This window comes from Balaenoptera acutorostrata, chromosome 12 (genome assembly GCF_949987535.1).
Source record: "Balaenoptera acutorostrata chromosome 12, mBalAcu1.1, whole genome shotgun sequence".
In the NCBI taxonomy this organism is placed as follows: domain Eukaryota; kingdom Metazoa; phylum Chordata; class Mammalia; order Artiodactyla; family Balaenopteridae; genus Balaenoptera; species Balaenoptera acutorostrata.
In genome coordinates, this window is record NC_080075.1 from 71,264,807 (window position 1) to 71,277,793 (window position 12,987).

A 12,987-nucleotide genomic window follows, 5' to 3' on the forward strand; every position below is an offset into this window, starting at 1 on the left:
CAACACCCCACTCCTCGCCCCACTGAGCGAGAGACTCAAGACACGGCAAGGTGGCTGCTTTGGGCAAAGCCCAGAAGGAACATTCTTGGGGGGGACAAACCTTCCACGGCTGAATTAAAGCAAACAAGCTGGAGTCCAGGCTTTGGGGGCAGGGAGGGTCACAGGCCACACAGACACCTGCTGCCCATTCCTAACCAGAGCGCAGACTTTCTGTGAGAATTACATGTGGAAAAGCGATATTTAGCTACAGCCCTTGTTCTCAACCTCAGCCGCAGATCAGAGTCTCCTGGAACTGATTAAAATGACAGATTCCGAGGCCTCACCCCAGGCCCCAGCTGAAGTCGAGTTTTCTAGGGAGCAGCCACAAGGATCTGTTTGGGGGTTTTTGTTTCGTTTTTTTCTTAACTTCTGAGTGATTCTGATGTCCAAACAGGATTGAGGACCACTGGGCTGTAGTTCAGATTCCCTTTATATTAAGATACCAGCCCTGTTTCTGACCTCAGGCTGCCAAAGTGGATGTTGCTGCTCCGTCTCCCCAGAGTGATCCCGTCTAGGAGGCTAAAGAGCAGATCTGGAGCTCCTTAGAGTACAGATACGTAAGGTTCAGCGGCACCTTCCGAGCAAGCCTGCCCTCCACCCGACTCCCCACAGACTCCCTGGCGGACCAAGACGGCCCAGGTTCCTCCGTTCCCTGAGGGACACCAGCAGTACAGAAGGGAAACCTGGGTCCGCTCCATAGCTCGCCCAGGCAACCCCGTCGGCAGAGCCCCTTTTAGGCCTGCCCACCGCTTGCATCCACACCTTTGACCCCTCGGGCCCTCAGGGTCTACATGCAGGGCCTCCTCAGTGCCTGCCCACGGGGAGGTGCCCACAGCTGCGTACGGACAACCATGACTTATGTGAGAGCAGTGGGTGCCACCTCCCCAGGACCTGGTGGGAACTTAAAGATCTACGTCCAAACTATAAAAACCAGGATCAGAAATTCCATTCCAAATGTGGACAAAGCTTTCGGGTTTGGCACGGACAGTACTTAGTGCTGACTCCTGAGGCACAATTCACTGAACCCCCATTTGACGTGGCACTGTCCTGGGCACCAAGGAGTGTGTCCCCTGTTGGAAGAGCCAGCCCCTGACCTAAAGGGCTAACAGCCAGGGGGTTCTGGGGACCAGGGTTCCGTCCTCACCCCAGAAGTTCTGGATCGCTCAAGATGGCTGGCTCCTCCACCCTCGGCCTTGGTGTCCGCACCCAGGGAGAGGGGTGGCCCGAGGTAACTGACCGTTGTCTACTCCTTCCACTAAAGCAATGGCTAAAGAGGTTCCATGGTGACCAACACCACAGGAATGAAGAAAGGCGACAGAAGGGACTCAGGTTTCAGGTGGAAAGGAAACAAACATGGACTGTCCCAGGAAATAATGTCGGCCCCAAAGACAAAATCCCCACCGCCCTGTGCCTTGCACAGCCCGCAGGGAGCCAGTGCCCCATTCCGGGTCCACCTTGCTCCCAAGGGAGCTGGGCAGAGTCTGGTCCTCACATGAACAGCCCTCGGCAGGAGGCCAGCATCTGAGTAGGGAGGAGAGATCAGATCAGGGGGACTGGGGAGGGGGTCGGCTCCCAATCCTGGGGTGTGGGTTCCAGTAAGTCAGAGAGCGCATCTGCTCAGATGTGTTTGGTGGGAACAATAGTGCCGTGTCCAGGCGAGGAGAGAGAGAGAGGAAGGCAAGATGGCCGAGTTACCATACCTAGTGTTTGAACCCAAAATATGTGCCCCACTGAAATACTCTCTGAAGAGGGGCCCCGGGTGTAGGCAGCCCTCCCACCCAACAGCCCTGCCCCAGCCTGCCCCTGAAAGCCCACTTCGGGACACGTGGAACTCTGCTTTGAGGTTGACACAACTAGGTTGGAACACTGCCCTGCCCCTCGTTTTTGTTTTTTTTTAATATTTATTTATTTATTTATCTGGTTGTACTGGGTCTTAGTTGCAGCAGGTGGGCTCCTTAGTTGTGGCACATGTGCTCCTTAGTTGCGGCCAGCAGGCTCCTTAGTTGTGGCATGTGAACTCTTAGTTGCAGCATGCATGTGGGATCTAGTTCCCTGCATTGGGAACACGGAGTCTTAACCACTGCGCCACCAGGGAAGTCCCCTGCCCTGCCCCTCTTGAATTAACTTGGGAAGGTTATTTAATTCCTCTGAGCTTTGGTTTCTTCATCTGAAAAAGCGTCCTAACAAAGGGCTTTGTTAGGATTAAATGAAGTCATGTACAAAAATAATTCAGTACCATTGCTGGTAGATAATCACGAATGTCAGGTCTGAGCTCTTCCTCCTCCTCCCCCACCCTACATGCACACACATGCACACACATTCACACACATGTACAAACATGCAAACCCACACTACCTTTAAAGTTACCAGGGACCAGCCCTCCAGTCCTACAAGACAGACCCAGGTGATGCAGGCGCCCCTCACGAGGAGGAGACAGATGTGTCTATAGAGTTAAGAGGCTCAGGCTAGATGGGTCCCCAGGTGTCCTCACGGCGATTCTATGCCACGCAGGGAATGCTCGCTGCAATGCCCAGAGAACATGGTCTGTGTTCTGCGGTGCTGTCTCACTAGGTACCTGGAGACCCTCCGTGGAAAAGCTGCATCCTCGCGGGGCCGGGAAGGAAGCAGGATCAAGATGGGCAAGGAAGGGGGAAAGGCATTCCAGGCTGAGGGAGCTCTGAGCAAAGGCACAGAGGATCGAACGGGCCTGCGAGTTTAGGATTTGGCAGGAGGGCCCAAGTCTAGGCAGGTGGACCAGGGCCGGTACCTGCAGTGCTCTGTCAAGTCTGGTCTTGTTCTGCAGGCAAGGGGAGCTCTAACGATTTCGATCAGAGGAATGACATCATCTGACCTGTGTTTTCGTGCAGACCCCTCAAGGGGGACCCGGGACAGACTTTCCTAGAGAAGGAAGTTTTTGACAAAATTTTAGGACCGAAACAGAGACACTAGCCCAGCCTCTGGACTAAGCACAGAAAATATATGTGACTTAACCAAGATTTGCCGCTAGTTATTGCCAGAGTTTAGACTGGACAGAACACCCCTTCCTGTACCCCAGATGTCTCCCTGAAAATTGTCACCCACCCACACCTCCACTCCTCACACACATCTGTTCCCCTCCCCACACAGGAGGTAGCCCACCCCATAGATCTCCAAGGAAATCTCTGGGTGTTCTCAGGCGACCTATTGGACTCTGACCTCCTGGGTTCAGTCTATCACTGAAAGTCTGAGATCCACTCACTCACTCAGCCATATGTAAGGAACTAAGATACAGAGGTAAATGAGACTAATTTCCGACACCTGTGAGCTGTGTGACCACAGACACGTTACCAAACTTCTCTGAGCCCCAGTTTCTTTAATTGCAAAAATGGAGATATTGCCTACCCTACTTCAATAATATATTCAATAAAATACAAAAATCACTCAGTACTGAGTCTGGCCCCTAGCAAGCAATCAGTACCCCATGGCGTTAGTGTTACTGCAATGAATGAAGCTCACAGCAGCTGCAGGTGGAGAACACGTTTGGGTGGACAGGGCAGGAGGTTGTGAAACTAATCCTGGAGAGAGAGGAGAAGAGTGTGATCGGGGGCAGAGATGGTTCAAACGAGGATGTGGGGCAGATCTGAGAATCAGGAGCCATGTCAACATGACTGGGAGACCGATTAGGTAAGGAGAGCTGGGGGAGTCTAGCCTGCGTCCAGGGTTCTGGTGACGGGGCTGGAGGACGGGGTCCCATCTGCTGCCAAGAGGGTGAACACAGGAGGAGGTGCCGGTCTGGGAGAGCCCCTGAGTCCTGGTTTGGTCAGGTGGGTTCGTGGCTCCCCCAGGGCCCCCGAGTGAAGGCATCCAGGAAGCCGCTGGTCTGAGACTCAAGAGAGGGTGATTATGACATAGTATGAGTGTGTTTCATGTTTGGTAATTGCAATCATTGTTGCTTTTGTTGTGGTCATCCATGTACAATGCTTGGTGTCAGTCTATTTATCTCTTGTAAAAATAAAATACAGTGTGTGTGTGTGAAAAAAAAAAAAAGAAAGATAATAGAAACAAAGAGAAGCAGAAAAAAAAAAAAAAAAAAAAAGAGAGGGTGATCTGGGCTAGAGATACCGGCCAGGAAACCCCTGGTAATCAGACAGCGATTGAAGCCATGAGAGCAGATGTTGTCAGTGGGAATGAGACAGGCAGGAGTACAACCATCTTGGAAACAGGACCAGGGAACAGCCTTGGGTAAAACAAGCCCTGCAAGCTAAAGAACAAAGGCCTAGTATACTACTGGCCACAAGACAAGAAGCTCAGCTATAAATTTCAACCTTATCTGTTCCTGTGCTTTCTTGCAGAGCATTCTCATGCATCCCGTTCCCCTCACAGAAGCACCCCTCCTATTCCTGATAGCCACCACGGGGCCACCTACGACTGATCAAAGAAGTCTGACTATTTCAGAAATTATCAGTGATCATGAGACAGACCCTCCCTTTTGTTATCAAAGCAACTTGAGCTGGCACCTTTTTTCCGCCTTCTCCGTTGTGCACAAGCTATCCCTTTTTATTTTTTTTTAAATTTATTTGTTTATTTATTTTTGGCTGTGTTGGGTCTTCGTTTCTGTGCAAGGGCTTTCTCCAGTTGCGGCGAGCGGGGGCCACTCATCGCGGTGCACGGGCCTCTCACTGTCGCGGCCTCTCTTGTTGGGGAGCACAAGCTCCAGACGCGCAGGCTCAGTAGTTGTGGCTCACGGGCCCAGTTGCTCCGCGGCATGTGGGATCTTCCCAGACCAGGGCTCGAACCCGTGTCCCCTGCATTGGCAGGCAGATTCTCAACCACTGCGCCGCCAGGGAAGCCCACAAGCTATCCCTTTTAATGAAAAGTTTTGCTTGCCTAAGAATCTTGTGGGGGGATTCCCTGGTGGTCCAGTGGTGAGGACTCGGCGCTTTCCCTGCCGGTGGCCCAGGTTCAATCCCTGGTCAGGGAACTAAGATCTCGCAAGCTGCACAGCATGGCCAAAAAAAATGGAGTCTTGTGGAAGCAATATTCATTTCTATAGTATTGCCGTCTAAGAAAGGGTAATACCGGAAAGGGCCTGGTACCAGGAAGACCTGACCACAGGAAAGAAGAGCTAGAGCAGGACAGTCAGGGAGACCGGGGAGTGGGTACCAGGAAAACCAAGAAAGCAGAGAGTGAGCAGAAGTGTCAACACAGCAAAGAGGTTGGGAGGGGTGAGGCCTGAGAAAAGCCCATTGGATGTGGCCTTGAGGGAATCATCCAGGTTAGTGAGAGCAATTTCTGTGCATGGGGTACCTGGAGGTCACAGAAAGCTGCTGTTGAGGAGCATGTGGAAGGTCAAGAAGACAACGGGTATAGATCATTCTTTGGAGCTGCTGGATGGGGAAGAGAGGAGAGAGAGCTGGTGGCAGCTGGGAAGGAGTGAGGGGGGGCGAAGTTTGTGCTGTTTCCTTGTTTGTTTGTTCTCTGTCTTTTTTAAATATAGGAACTACTAGAGCATTTGCATAGGAGGAGGAAGAAGAGCCAGGAGAAGAGAAGGGCTGTAGCTGTGGAAGGAAGCAGGGGAACTGACGGAGCAGGACCCCAGAGCTAACTGGACGGGAGGGAGGGGCACAGACACGGGCCAGGGTTCACCGCGGGCAGGCGGGGGGCCGCCGAGGGGAATCCAGAGGGAGCGGGCAGGAGCGCTTTGATACCATCCATGAAGTAGGAGGTAAGACCACCGAGCGTGAGAGCAGTGAAACTCTGGAATATGGTATATTCTGACCCCAGAAAAAAAAATTCTGTTCCTTTTCCCACCCACACCCCAGTCGGAGGCGGTCCATCTTTGTTAGCCTGAGGCAGAGCCGATTTCTACAGTGACTCTCAACTTCCAGATAAGGACTCAGCCACCCCCGGAGCTGGTAGTCCCAGGAGCCTCCTCCACCCAGAACCAGGAGACTGATGCCCACACCCGCCAGACCCTCTGTGAGAGGCATCCAAGGGCACCCCTCCTCCCCGCCAGTGGCTCCAGCCGTGACTGGCACATGGCCCAGCGGGAAGGCAGTGCACGGATGAGACTCACCCTCACCGTAACTGCTCCGTTCCTGGGCCGCTTAACCAGCTCTGGAGCTACGCCCACTGGCCCCCCCCTGCCGTCATGGGATCAGGTGGGATCAATACTCCTGTAACCCGTCTGTCCTCCAGACAGTATCAGGTGTAGGTCAGCTAAGCAGGCCCATGGTAATTTAAAGAAATGCAGACGAAGGCTGAACACAGTACCTGGCACGTAGTAATAACTCTCAATAACTGCTTGTAGCATGAATGAACGAAGAAAGCAAAATTAAAGCACATCTTTTTTTTTTTTTTTTTTTAAGGATTTTCTTATTTATTTATTTATTTATTTATTTATTTATTTTTGGCTGTGTTGGGTCTTCGGTTCGTGCGAGGGCTTTCTCCAGTTGCGGCAAGCGGGGGCCACTCTTCATCGCGGTGCGGGGACCGCTCTTCATCGCGGTGCGCGGGCCTTTCTCTATCGCGGCCCCTCCCGTCGCGGGGCACAGGCTCCAGACGCGCAGGCTCAGCAATTGTGGCTCACGGGCCCAGCCGCTCCGCGGCACGTGGGATCTTCCCAGACCAGGGCTCGAACCCGTGTCCCCTGCATTAGCAGGCAGATTCTCAACCACTGCGCCACCAGGGAAGCCCTAAAGCACATCTTGACACACAGTCTTGTTGAGAAGAAACTAACTGAAGGAAACTAACATTTCTTATTTCCGTGCTGCTGTGTACCAGGAACTGGGCTATGTGGTGCTAAATATTATGCCACTTAAGTTTTGAATCAAGTAACAAGGCAGATATTATTGTCCTCATTTTCTAGATAAGAAGACTGAGGCTCAGAGAGGTTAAGTAACTAGATCAAGGCCGCGGAGCGACTGAGTGGAAACATCAGGGCTGATGCCCTCTGCTCTCGGAGGTACTGAAACACGGTACTCCAGAGCGGACACTTAGGAGTCGACAGACTTGGATTAAATTCCATCCCCCGCTAACTGTGTGACTTCACACGGCTAAACTTCTCTGAGCACACAGCACATGACTAAACTTCCCCTGAGCCTCCATTTAACTGTAATGAAAGTAACACTGTCTATCACACAAACTTATTGAGAGTATTCAATAAAATATGACAAGCACTTAATACTGTGTCTGGCCCCTAGCAAGGACTCGATAAACAGCGGCTATTAATAATATTGTTTGTTTAGTAACAATTTTACTGCATGTGTTCAGATGTTCAAGGAGAGGGAAATGTCCTTTTTGAAAGTCTCTGAGGTAAGAAGTTAAGAGGCCTGGCTAAGGCTGGGTGGCAAAGATGTCCTTCCGTTGCATGAGTTCCCTGGGGTGAGCAGGAGGCAGCAGGCACGCTGGGGCAGGACAGGCCTGCATCTCAGGGACCTCCCGGGACAGGGTAGATCTCATGGTCAAGAGCCCAAAGCAGTGCTTCTCAACCATTTTCATGCCCAGCACAGCTGAGGAATGTGGTCTTCAGTTTGTAAAATCTCAGTGTGTGTTCTGGAGGGCTGGGTGGACTAGGGAGAGGAAGGGGACAGCTGCATAATGTCTGGGTCTGTGACATGTGGGACAGCCTCCCACATCCTCCCCAGGAATTCTGATATGAGAATCACTGGTTTCAAAGATACGAGAAACCTACGTATGAGAGGAAGTTTTATTTAAACTGTGTTTGAAAACTAACGAAGGTAGGAGAGAAGCAGAGCTGCTCTGTTTGATTGTTCAGGTTGGGCACTGCACAAGGGCATCACAATTAAGGGGACACCATTCACACTGCAGATTTGTACATTTATTATAGCTCTTGTCTGATGAATAAAAGTAAAATGTCTTAAGAGAGAGGCATCTTTTTCTAACTCACACAAAAGCACCATATGAGCAAGCGGCGGCCCTAGTGACAATGGGTATGTAACATATCCATAAATTTACAAAACCCAAGATCTTCTGAGCCTTCCCCCACTCTTGTACATCATGTTGATGCAAATATAAGTTAGAGATCAGAATCTGTGCTAGTAATTTAATGAAGTTTCACATTGTGGGAACAGGATGTGCCTTTACCTGCTTCTCCTGCCACTAAATTTCAAGGTGCAAGGGATCTCGGAGGTCAGCTAGCCTCCTGGCTGGTAAAAGAGGGGCTCATGGGAGGCTGCATGACAAACCCAGGAAGGTCAAGAGCCAATGCCTACCAGGGCCCCGCATCCCTGCAGGTATCATACTAGCCACCAGCTGGCAAGGCCCTGAACAGGGCTAGGAAGAAAGCTTCCTTCTCCAAAAAAAAAACTTCCCTGTAAGAAGCTCAGAAAACTTCACAGCACCAGCTCTGTCCTTCTCCCAGTGGCCCCAGGAGAAGGCCAATGCTCCTTGACCAAGAGCTAGACTCTTACACTTGCCTCTTCAGGGCATATGCCAGGTTTTGCCTGAGAAATTGAAACGGCTTCTGTGGAAGGCTATTGTTTTTTCTGTCCTTGTTTAATTGAAGGGAAATCCAAAGCCCAGGAAGGGATGTGAGTTGGGCCAAGAACAAGAGGTTTTGAAGCAGAGACAAAGTGGAAATCTCAGACCTCCAGACAGCTGCTCTGGAGCCCAGCTCTGCAGCTCAGAGATCAATGACAGAGAAATAATGTGGATGAGTGATTGGTCCCCCAAGAAGGAGAGTGGGAGGGTAGGGACAGAGGGGCAGGAGGACAGAGAGAAAAATGGAGGTCAATAAACTGAGCAGAGTGAGGGGGCTAAGAAAGAGACCAGGGGAAAGGGGGCACCAAAAAGGAAGGAAAGTGGGAAGGAAGAAAGGCGAGGGTAGGTGCTCATTTCCTAATCATCACGGAAATGCAAATTAAAGTCAGAATGAGAGGCTACCACCAGTCTGTAGAGGTTGGCAAAAATTAAGATTATAGACTACCAAGTGTTGGTAAGATGCAGAGTACGTGTGGCTGGTGAGGTGTAAATGGGCCGACCACTTGGGAAAGACCCAATGCCCAGCAATTCTACCCCTAGGTATCTACCCTAGAGAAAATCTTGTTTGTGTGAACTCAGGAAGAAGTAGGAGAACGTTCATAGCAGTTCTGTTGATATGGACAAAATGTGGAAATAATCCCAATGCCCAACAGGAAAATGGAGACATAAGTTATGGTGTATCCGTGCCATGGAATATTCCATGGCAACAGAAATGAACAAACCAGTGCTCTACTCAACACCACGGATGACTCCACAGCGTAATGTTTAGTGAAAGAAGCTTAAACACAGAGGGCCCCGCAGAGTGTGATTCTGTCTATAGAAAGTTCAAAGGAAGACAAAATTAACAGAGCATTTAGAAACGCATACATGGGTGGGAAAGCCTCATCGAAAAGCAAGGAAAAATGAGGATGCGATTGGCTCTGGGGGGAGGGAGACAGCTGTGCTAAGGAAGGGGCCCACGATGGGGTTGGTTCTGGGATGCTGCCAGGGTGTCTATTTCTTGACCTGGTGGTGGTCGCTACACAGACATTCGCTCTTCTTTAAACTGTTTTTGAGTTTTATATAGTCTTCTTTTTTTTTTTTTAAAGCTTTATTGATTGACTGATTGATTGATTGATTGCTATGTTGGGTCTTTGTTTCTGTGCGAGGGCTTTCTCCAGTTGTGGCAAGCGGGGGCCACTCTTCATCGCGGTGCGCGGGCCTCTCACTATCGCGGCCTCTCCCGTTGTGGAGCACAGGCTCCAGACGCGCAGGCTCAGTAATTGTGGCTCACGGGCCCAGCCGCTCTGTGGCATGTGGGATCCTCCCAGACCAGGGCTCGAACCCGTGTCCCCTGCATTAGCAGGCAGATTCTCAACCACTGCGCCACCAGGGAAGGCCTATATAATCTTCTGTTTGCAAGAAGTTGAGCATCAAATAATCAATTTCCGAGTATGCATACTGGTGAACAGTCTGGTGCCTCTGAGGTGGCCCTGGGGGCAAAGGGAGGCCTTCAGAGGTAGGACTCCCCGGAGCTCAGCTTGACGTCTCCCCATCTCTTGCTTCTGCCGCATCCTCTTTCTTCAAATCTGCTAGACCAAGGCTCCAGGGGCTGAAACAGAGCCAGTCCTGGGAAGCAGTCAGCCTGGGGTGGGAAAGGCTGCAGGCCCCGTCCTGCCAGGACGTGGTGGAGAGCAGGGGGGCGCTTGCCGGGCTCAGGGCCAGCCCGATTACTTGCCCCTGCCCACCCATCTGGGCCCGGCGCTCTGTGCGCTCCACTCCTCACACGCAGCCCCAAGGGAGGCATTACTTAACCCCCCACTTCACAGGTGAGGACACAGGCTCAGGGAGGAAAGAGCTCAAGTCCACACAGCAGGGAAGAGGTGGAGCCAGAATTCAAACCCAGAGCAGAGCCCCTCCAAGGCCTGCGTTTCACACGAGTTCCCCGCCCCCCTCAGCCTTCCCCACGGCCCGCACGTCCACCCGTGTCCCCCACCAGGGAGCCTCAGCTGGGTGGGCACCTGAGCCATGTGGCATTTACCCCAAACGGAGAGCTCTGACAGAGGCCGTGGCCGGGGAGCGGACAGCCCAGGACAGCCCCTCCTTCCGCGGCTCTCCGCTCAGAGAGCAGCAGTCCCACCACCCCTTCCAGAGCTGGCCCAGCAAGGCCCAGAGAGGGAAAGGGGCCTCCTGGCAGCGACTCAGCCTCCATCATGGCTTGACGTCCCTGCCCTCACCGCACCTCGGTCCTCGCTCCAGACCAGCTCCTGGACACCCCTCCAAGGACTTCAGGCATGCCGACTCGCCTTCCCACCCCATCCACGCACCAACAGCCTTGCGGACGCATCACCTCTCACCTCTCCGTCCAGCGGCCAAAGCCCTGTCACCGGAGGAATCCAGGTTCCATGGTCTCTCCACAGACGATGCTGCCTGTGGGTCCAGGGAAGCAAAGACGGGGCGGCCCCACTCCTGGCCTGCCCTGGCCCCGGCCCAGCCAAGCAGCCCTGGGCTGCAGGCGTCCTGTCTGGGCGGGAGCTGGGGCGGCCACTGGCCCTGCTGCTGGCACGCTCCTGCTCACCGCCAGGCTATCCTTGAACAAACAAGGCTGCGTAGCAACCACCGCTCCCTGTGTGGGGGAGAGAGGGAGCCAGGAGACGTTTCCCCACGGCCTCGTTTCCTCCAGGGCTGGGCCCTCCCAAGTGGCCAGCCTGTCCTGTGGGCTGCCAGAGAGAGAGAACGCCTGGCAACCAAAGCAAGGGCCAGTGCGGCAGGCTTGGGTAGGGATGCCATTGGCATATAACTCCTGGTTTTGCTGCAGTTGGCCTCTGGGTCCGATTCTGGTTTAGCTCTCAAGCTACTTCTAGAGGCTGAAGGGCAGGTAGTATAAACATCCAGGCCTTGGCAGCAGGCAGAGCTGGGTTTGAATCCTGATCCTGCATCTTCCGGCTGTGTGACCTCTGGCCAGTACGTAACCTTCCTTAGCCTCAGTTTCCTCATCTATAAAATGGGGAGAGTAATAGTACTGACTTGATAGAGTTGCTGTAAGAATTAAATAGGTGCCTGTAACACCTTGTGATTCTATCTAGCCCATCATAGGCCCTCCATCACTGTTCATGTCCTTCCCCAGAAATACTTGCATAGCAGGAAGCCTATATGGCCTCCTCCCAAACCAGATTCCACGGCCCCAACTTTTGGAAACCGTGAACCCTAGCAGCCCATGTGTGTTTCTTCACTGAGCCCAGGCGCTTGGACAGAAATCTCAGGCTGGCATCTCCCACCTCGAATGACAACTGCTCCACCCCTCACCCTACTCCCTTCTCACCTTCACCATCCAAGGGGCACAGGGGGAGCCGGGCCTCACTGATTTTATGCAGCTGTGCAAAGAGCCGCTTGCCCAAAAACACTAAGAATCTTTGCAGGCAGATCCCCCCATGTTCTTTACAGAGGAATAGGCAGGCGATGAAATACAGAGCAGAGAGAGCTGGCCTGAGGCTGTTCACACATCCAGGACGCCTGGCCGGCTGAATGACACATGCCCAGGGCTTGCCGACTGAACCCACTGCCAGCCTCCCCAGCACCTTCCTGGGGTTCTCTCCTCTTCTCTGAGACACCATTGCAGCCGGGCCAGGGGGGACCTCTCCTGAGGAGCAGTTTGCATTAAGCAAGCTCCAGGGGGGGCCAAGGAGGGCCAGGCAGTGAGCGCAGGGAACAAGATCCTCCACGGCAAGCACTGGCCCCGAGCCAGAAGCCCACTGGGCCCCGCGGGGAGGCTGCCTTCACCACAGCCCCTCAGGAGGCGAGCTGGCGAGTGGAACCGAACTCCTGAACTCCCTCCAACAGAGGCCCCAGAAAGGAGACACTTCCTCCAAACCAGGACCCGTGGCTGCAAGGAGCGGGGAGATGCTTCCTCGTGCTTTGCTTTGGATTCCCCCTGTGAGGTTGGAAGGTACGAAGAAACTCAGGTATGAAGAAACCTGGGCTTACAGACCGGGAAACTGAGGCCCGGCATGGTAAGCCCTTGCCCAAGTCCCGCAGCTTGTAAGTGAGAGCAAGTCATCAGCGGGAATGCCAGACAGGACTGGGACAGGACAAGGACAGGCTCTGTGTCCCTCAGCTCCACCCGGGGCGGGGGGAGGGGCTGTACCTCTCCCTAATCCCATCCTCACATCACAGCGAGAGTCAGAGCTTCTGAAATACAGACCCGATGGTCATGCCCAGCTGGACACCCCTCATGGCTCCCAGTGTCCTTGGGGTAAAGGCCACACTCAATACCACAGCCAACAAGCCCCTCCAACCTGGCCCCTGCTCTGTCCTTCAGAAGCTTCTCTTCCTGCTCCCTTCGGTCGCCACCATGACCCCTGCTGGAAACACAGGAGAGACCAGTCTGCCCTCAGGGGCTGAGTGACAGAGACCCAACAGGTGACCACCTGTGCACCCCTGCATTACCTGTAATAAGGGAGGCACCCTTTGCGCAGCCCTTGGAAACCA